This window comes from Suricata suricatta, chromosome 2, assembly GCF_006229205.1.
Source record: "Suricata suricatta isolate VVHF042 chromosome 2, meerkat_22Aug2017_6uvM2_HiC, whole genome shotgun sequence".
NCBI lineage: Eukaryota > Metazoa > Chordata > Mammalia > Carnivora > Herpestidae > Suricata > Suricata suricatta.
Window position 1 is genome coordinate 90,948,436 of NC_043701.1, and position 8,419 is coordinate 90,956,854.

At 38.1% G+C, this 8,419-nt stretch overlaps 1 long non-coding RNA gene across 1 annotated transcript in view; it reads right to left on the reverse strand.

Moving 5' to 3' along the window:
* Positions 1-2,132: 2,132 nt before the first annotated feature.
* The window catches only part of LOC115306926, a 32,939-nt gene continuing 26,652 nt past the window's right edge, over positions 2,133-8,419 (reverse strand). The window contains exon 4 of the long non-coding RNA XR_003915496.1: positions 2,133-2,266. This is a non-coding gene — a long non-coding RNA (uncharacterized LOC115306926). The remainder of the gene's footprint in view (positions 2,267-8,419) is intronic.

Sequence of the window (8,419 nt, forward strand, 5' to 3'; positions counted from 1 at the left end):
AAGGGAGAATGTGGGCCCCCTCTCCCCATCAAAGCCCTGCTCTTTGGGAAAAGAGTAGAGAGGGGCAGAGACCCATCTTGCACAAATCTGAACTCAGTATACTGAGAAAGCTCATTTTATCTGTTGCTACAGTTTATTTTTACTATTTGCTTGAGTAACACCAATCTCTTACTAGGTCACCACTGTTGCTTCAGACTCTTGGCAGATTCTTGGGGACCTCTCATTTCCTCAGTCACCCCAGTCTTTCCCCAGGATTTGACTGAGTAGAGGATGATGTTTTTACAATGAAAAGAGAAAGGAGCAACAAAACCAACTGACAAACACAGAAAATGCCAAAGCATAGAAATGGATATGGATCTACTTCTGAGGACATTTTATGGCTGATATCTACAGAGAGAGATTCGTGAGAGAATCAAAATAGGTAACCAGAGGAAAATAACACACCCCTCACCATGCATATGCACACGCACCTCGGCCAAAATTATATGCAGGTGGATCATTTAGAAATGCTTCAGAAAACATTAGTCATACTTAATATGATTGAATACTGCCTATTGAACAATTATCTAAAAGCTTTATGTGCATTACTTATATATCCTATGTACTATTATTGTCTCCTTTTTTATAGATATGGAAACTGAGGCACAGTGAGGGTAAGTCAAAAGCATGGCTCAAGGAGCAATGTGGATGGAATTGAAGGGTATTATGCTAAGTGAAATAAGTCAGTCAGAGAAAAACAGATACCCCATGTTTTCATTCATGTGGATCTTGAGAAACTTAACAGAAGACCATGGGGGAAAGAAAGGGGAGAAAAGTTAAAAACAGAGAGGGAGGGAGGCAAACCATAAGAGACTCTCAAATACAAAGAGCAAACTAAGGATTGATGGGGGGTGAGGGAGACGGGAAAATGGGTGATGGGCATTGAGGAGGGTGCTTGTTGGGATGAGCACTGGGTGTTGTAGGGAAGCCACTTGAACAATAAATTATATTTAAAAATAAGATAGCTTGCTAGGAAGTGGCAAATGCACATTCAAATCCAGACAGTCTGGTTGTAGAATCCACAGGGTTGGCCAAGACATTATGCTGGGTAGGTCTATGTGTTGGGCATTTTATGAGGTGTTTTATGTAGATCAGCTAATTCAAACTGTGACACAGGTATAATGATCTCTGTGTGACAGATGAGAAAACAGAGGCTAACTAATTTGCCAAAATTATAAAACTAGTAAATGACTGAGCTGAGTTTTACTAACTTGCCAAAGTTATGTAATCCGTGTCTGAGTTGAGTTTCAAATTTGATTAAATTCTATTCTGGGCACATAGCATAGGAGGGCAACATATAATATGGTTTTAGTGTTTAGAAACTTTGTGTGTGTGTTTTTCCTTTTTGATTTACACATAAAGGAATAAAATTCATGTCTGAGCAATGTTTTACATGGAGCACCTCATCTTTTAACAATGCCTGATAAATGAACCATTGCTGTACCACACAGAAGGAAGATGTGATTTGATTTTTACAGTCTAAGCCAAAGCTAAGGCTTCGGAAGGCACATTATAACTGATATTAATTGTATTTGATTTTTTTTTTCAGGGAGAAAAACATTTTCCCCCTTAGACCTCCATTAAGTATTAAACACATTATTTCATTTCTCCATAAACCTATGGATAAGATAACCTAGTGATTTCATATTTCCCTGTGAATGCAATAAAATCTGAAGAAAAACTGAAGAAAAATATCTGTACCAAATCATTCAATATGCATTCCTCAGGACATTCCAGAGCTTGGAGCACATACAGGAGAGTATGGAAAAAATGACTGCCTGAACTCTCCTACTTAGAAAGATTTAATTTTCCTTCTGAGCCCTTAGTGTGAGCATAGGTATGGTATTTTATTATACATCTGTCACACGTTTTCAAGTTGCCACTGAATTGAGCATGTGCTTCTTGAATGAAAGAGGGCTTACAAAACTAGAAAAGATTCTTAAAGGAAGCAGTGTGCTTTCTATCCCTTGACAGAGAGATATTTGCACATGTAAGCATTAACTGAGACTTAAACAACAGCTATGACCTTGCCCTTAAGTGCACCACTTTCATGACAATGAGTCTTACTTGAAGGAATACCTACTGACTAATAATTCTGGCTGAATTATGTATTTCAAGCTTTACATTAGAATTCATTTTTCACAGATCTTGCAAACACTAGGAGGTGTGAAGAGAGAGAGTCCTTCCACAAATTGGGAGGCATCAGTAGTATTGTGAGCCTGGAGATCTGAAAAAGAAAAACAGGACAAAAAGACAATAACAGGAAACTCAAGGACTCCTTTAAAATAAGGATCTCTGTGGAGCACCACTTCAAATGAGATTTCTGTGTCAGTACAGATATTGGATTACTATCCTTGGTGATGATGTGGCTGTTGTAGAGTGTGAATATTGGTAGATGTGTTTTACTTTTCCTAAATCCTCATAACCATGCTATAGAATGTCAATACATATTGTTGCAAACTTTATCTGTGCTGTTTGTTTAGCTTTGGAACTCCACTTTCCAAGAATGTTTCAGCAGTGAATGAGAGGCCCCTGGTGAGAACAGACCCCACACAGCTGTTGGCACTGAGGGTGCCAGGCCACAGCCCCTACGGAGCAGGAAGTTGCTCCCACATGTTTGGCAGTCCTGCTGGGGCATGAAGCCACCCCAAGTCCTTTCCTAAATGACAGGGTCTCTTTCGAAGGATGGGGGGCAGCATCTTCAGGGGCAAGGTTTAGAAATGAGCACTTGGAGGGGTGCCTGGGTGGCCCAGTCAGTTAAGCATCCAGCTTCGGGTCAGGTCTTGATCTCACAGTCCGTGGGTTCGAGCCCCACATCGGGCTCTGTGCTGACGGCTCAGAGCCTGGAGCCTGTCTTCAGATTCTGGGTCTCCTTCTCTCTCTCTCTCTCTGACCCTCCCCTGCTCAAGCTCTCTCTCTGTGTCTCTCAAAAATAAATAAAAAACAATAAAAAAATTTAAAAAAATAAAAAAGAAATGAGCACTTGGAGCAGAGGGAAATGAAAAGGAAACAGAGTAGGTTGTGGCTTCCTTGCCTGCACCAACAGAGATGGGGAAATCCTTTAACTAGCTGCTTTGGGGGGAAAAAAGGGCCTTCAATGTGAAGAATGTTTTTCTTTTGTTTAGTGTTCGAACTCTGCCCTGCTTTGACTTGTTATTTATATGGGACTGTGGTTTTTTATTGTTGTTTGTGGCTTCAATTTTTTTTTTAGAAACAAAACCAAATTTGATAAGAAATAAAAACAAAGATTATCCTTTAGACTATCAAAAAAGTTATATAGAAAACATTTTAACACTTAACTTAAAAAAGGTACAGGGGAGGGGTGCCTGGGTGGCTCAGTCAGTTAAGCTGCCAACTTTGGCTCAGGTCATGATCTCAAGGTTCATGGGTTCAAGCCCCGCATTGTGCTCTGTGCTGACAGCTCAGAGCCTGGAGCCTGCTACAGATTCTGTGTCTCCCTCTCTCTCTGCCTCTCCCCCACTCATGCTCTGTTTGTCTCTGTCTCAATAATAAATAAAAACATTAAAATTTTTTTTAATTTACAGGGGAGAAGAGCATTATGCTGAGGATCTGCTCCACACTGAAAAACACGCTAACTGTTCAAACATGTATTATTTCATTTGGTGCTCATGATTACATCGATAAAATATTTATTTTAGCTTTGTTTTGCTAATATAGAAATTAAGGTACAAAGCAGTTTACACTATAAAGTGAATTGTGTGCATTTCTCCTCATTATTATTAAATAGTTTTATCACATAAGAATATCTTATACCAAATACAGATTGAGCTATTTTCCAGAAAAGTCCATTGTCAGTTCCACAGTCTGACTTTAACAGTATGTCTATAGAGATTTAAGTTTCCAACATGTCTGATTACATGGTTAGAATTAAATATCAGGACACAGTGTTTTAAAAAAGAATTAATTTAGGAGACTCTCTAGATTGTTGGGTCATGCGCTGCTTGCAGTAGTCACTGGCCACATGTAGCCACATTAATTTGAATTAATGAAAATTAAATGCAATGAGAAAACTGCATTTATGAGAAAAATGAGCTACATTTCAAGTGCTTAATAGCCACATATTGCTAGTGGCTACCATGGCAGGTAGCATAGGCCACAGTATTTTCATCATCACAGAAAGTTTTACTGACCAGTGATGCTGCGTCCTTGTTACATTTCTGATGACAAGGAAAAATTCCAGGGAGTTACTGTTTGTATAACAAATAGCTCTGGTGGCTGGGTTCGCATTTGTGGAAGCGTTACTTAATTATGTCTTCAGGAAATACTCACTTTGATGTCTGGAGTGCTATTTTGCATTTTATTCTTATTTTTATCTCTTCATTCATTAAACATGTTTTTTTATTGAATGGTAAGTTGGGAGAGGAGTGAGCTGTTCAAGCAAAGGTAATCATGCCATTAAAGGAAGAAGGCGGGACAGCATAGGGTGGTTTGGGGTACCCCTAAGTGCCAGTTTTGTTGCATTAGAAGAAAGCTGTTGAGTAATTTTCATAATTGATGACTCTTATGTATCAACCTGGGCTGGACCAAGGTGCCCCGATATTTGGTCAAACATTACTCTGGATGAGATTTACATTTAAATTGATTGATTTTCAGTAAAGCAGACTGTCCTCCATAATATCGGTGGGCCTCATCCAGTGAGTTGAAGGTATGAATCAAACACAAGGCTGACCTCCCTCAGCAAGAAGGAATTCTGCAGCAGACGGCCTTTGGACTTCATCTGCAACATCTCCTCTTCAACCTTGATGGCTTTTGGACTCACACTATAAAACTGGCTCAGCTCTGGGTGTCCAATCTGCCCGCCTCCTCAGCAGATATTGAATCGGTCAGACCACATAATTACATAAGCCACTTCCTTAAAATAAGTTTCTTTCTATATATTTACACCTATTAGCTCAGTTTCTCTGGAGAACCCTAATACAGTAATGGCAGAAAGGTAACTGAGGCAATTTGCAATAAGAAGCCATTCATAATTTTTTATTATACTGATCTGTATTTGAAACCCCAACTCTTTTCGTTCTTATTTGTTGGAGCTGAAGTTAAGTTCCAGAAACTCTTCCCTTATCTGATAAATGGAAATAATCATAATATCAACTTCATGACTGGAAGATTAGAATAAGTGAAACAATACTTCTATAATATGTAACATAGGTCCTCTGTCTGTCATATAGCAACAACTCAACAAAATCCTTGCTCTTTACATATATAGGCACATGTAATATATATATGGTTATGTATACAGGAACATACATATAAGTGAGAGCACATGGATAGACAACTAGCATGTATGTATATACACATATATGCAAGCTCTCACATGTGTACACACAAATTCTCCATATATGTGCTAGCTATCATATATATGACATACACATATATAATATACATATTAATTACATGGTAAAGTCGTTTCAAGTTAATATTTTAATAATTTGCCAGTTTGGATAAGAAGTTAAAAAAATAGGTAAAAAAATTCAAGCTTAGGTGACATGGACAAAAACGCACCACTAACAGAAATAGCAAAAGGAAGAGCTGTTTGGGGGTAGATGATGAAGAGGGATACTAAAGTTGAGGTTCATTTTGAAACATTTTAGATGATTTGCTAAAGGAGAGCCAAGGAAGAAAATATTTAGGTGGTCAGAAATGCCGGGTCTCAGTCAGTTAAGCCTCTGACTCATGATTTCTTCTCAGGTCAGGCATGATCTCTTGATGTGTGGGACTGAACCCTGTGTCAGGCTCTGCACTTACACCTTGGAGCCTGCTGAAGATTCTCCGTCTCCCTCTTTCTCCGCCCCTCCCCCCCACATTGATGCTCTTTCACTCTTTCTCTAAAATAAACAAACCTTAAAAAAAAAAAAGCAGTGAAAGATTAACAATGCCTAATAAAGTAACAGGGGTAAAGTAATGAAAAACCATATCGTAATTCCAAACAACTGAAATAAAACTATTAATATTTTATTTTTTTAATGTCTTTTATTTATTTTTGAGAGACAGAGAGAGACAGCATGAACAGGGGAGGGTCAGAGAGAGAGGGAGACACAGAATCTGAAACAGGCTCCAGGCTCTAAGCTAGCCGTCAGCACAGAGGCTGACGCGGGGCTTGAACCCATGAAACGTGAGATCATGACCTGAGCCAAAGCCGGACGCTTAACCGACTGAGCCACCCAGGTGCCCCAAAACTATTAATATTTTAATAGATGAATATGTATGTTTCTATTATGAGGTAAAGACAAAAATTTTAAGAAAATGGGAAAATACTATATTTATAGTTATTTCTTCCAGTGCTTACACAAGATAAAATACAGTCAATTATACAGCATAACATTTATAATGCACTAATCATGTTTCATCTCTGCAATGCTTCAGATGAACTGCTGCTTTTTTGAAGTGGGCACATGTGTCGAATGTCAAGTACGTTAAACTGAAATAGTGTGAGAAGTCGGGGCCAGACATGGATTCGTATTAGTGCTGATCATCTATTATATGTAGATTCCGTGACATGTTTACTTTACTTCATCCTCAGAATATCCTTACTGGGTCAGTAATTACTCCCAAATTTATAGGTGGAGCTCTAATTCCTTAGAGAATACATGTCTAGTAAGGATATAGTTTGATCTGAACCCAAATTTTATGCAGTCTTGACAGCACTTAGATGTGTGGACTAGCGACCAGAAAGACTTTTTTTTTAACCCAGTGATTATACAAACTATATATATTTCTCAGAAATGCCCCCAAATCACTCTGGGGTTAAAGATTGTCTGTTCTTTCTGGGCTCTGCTCGGTCACAGAGGAAGTTGTAATAAAAGTTCTCCCGTGGTAAGACACTTAAGTTTATTTCAGCTACTGTCTCCTCCCCCTGTCTAAGAAGTTTATGTACCACAGACCATAAAAAACACAACTGAAGACAGAGCCTCACAGGACAGGGCTGAGGTAATCTGTGCTCTGCAAACACGCGTCCTATACACCATTTGTGGAAAAGCACAATAAGAATTTTTAAACATCTGTTTTTGAGGTTACGAAAACTGAAAACATCTACAGACTTCAAATAGCTTTGAAAACTCTAACACAATCTGCCATATTAGAAGCTAACACCAGTCAAAATACATTGTCTCAAAGTAATCTATTCTTGTGTATTTTATTTGCATAATTATTCTATTATCCATTAGTCTAGCACCAAGTCTATTTGCTGTATCTGGGGACACTTGTTAGAATTAAAATAACATTGTAAATTGAAGTAGATTGCATATTTATTGTCCCTTCACATTTTCAAGCTTTGACAAAAACCAGGCAAAGGCCTTTGAAGATGGTCCAGAATCCTGCAACAGAGGGGAATGCGTCAGGAAATCAGCTTCGCAACGTAGCGAAGTTCCTGGCTGCTCTGTGCTGGGTCACAAATTGGCTAATGGGCAGTGCAGGCAAGTGATCACTTACAAAACCGTTTTAACAGGTGACTCTACAAAGTGACTGGAAGGTCACCCAGCAAGATCATAATTTCCTCCTACTTGATAATCACTCATAGGATTGACCTGTAGGCCAAATCTTACAAATTTCCCTGTAAGTGAAATATTACATATAATTAGACTTATACAGAAATTAAAAGATTAAGTAACAACTAGTTAATCACCTAGTTTCACAGCTATCTGAAGTGGCAATCGTTATATAGCAGCTTATCTATGATACATTCAAGATAAATGATACAATATATTACTTGTTCATAGGCTACAACACAGCCTGCTTAATACCTTTCCTTCAATTCCACCTCTATACTACAATATGCTTGAGGTCCATGCAAAAAAGTAGCTACCTTTTATGTAGGAAATGGATGATTAAGTCTTTGGTGTTGTAAAAACAACTTCATTTAAACATAACCACCCCCACCACCAAAAAAAAGAAGAGAAAAAAAAAAGTAACGAAAATAATAAGGGAAAAGCCCAAGACACACTTCCTATGGGGGGAAAAAAAAACCAGCACGTAATTTCTGTCCTTGATGGAATGTATTAAATAAGCAAACACCCCAACAAGGAAAACAAGTACTACGATGTAAAAATATTAAGAAAAGAAAACCCTCTCACATGCATAAATGAAAGATTGCACACAAAGAACTCACATGTTTTCAAGCTTCAATACTAAATATTCTGCTACTATATATTAAATACTGCATGGTTTGCCCAAGCTAAGATGAAACCACATCATGAATCAATTAGCATTTTGCATTTTCCTTCATTATCTGCTCAAAGTCATGCCTACTGCACCTCTAAACATTTCATTAAATCCAATGATACAGCAAACACTCCCAAAATAAACTTAGATTGTATTGTAGTTTCACTTAACAGTATATAAAATGCTGTGTTGTGGCAGGTAT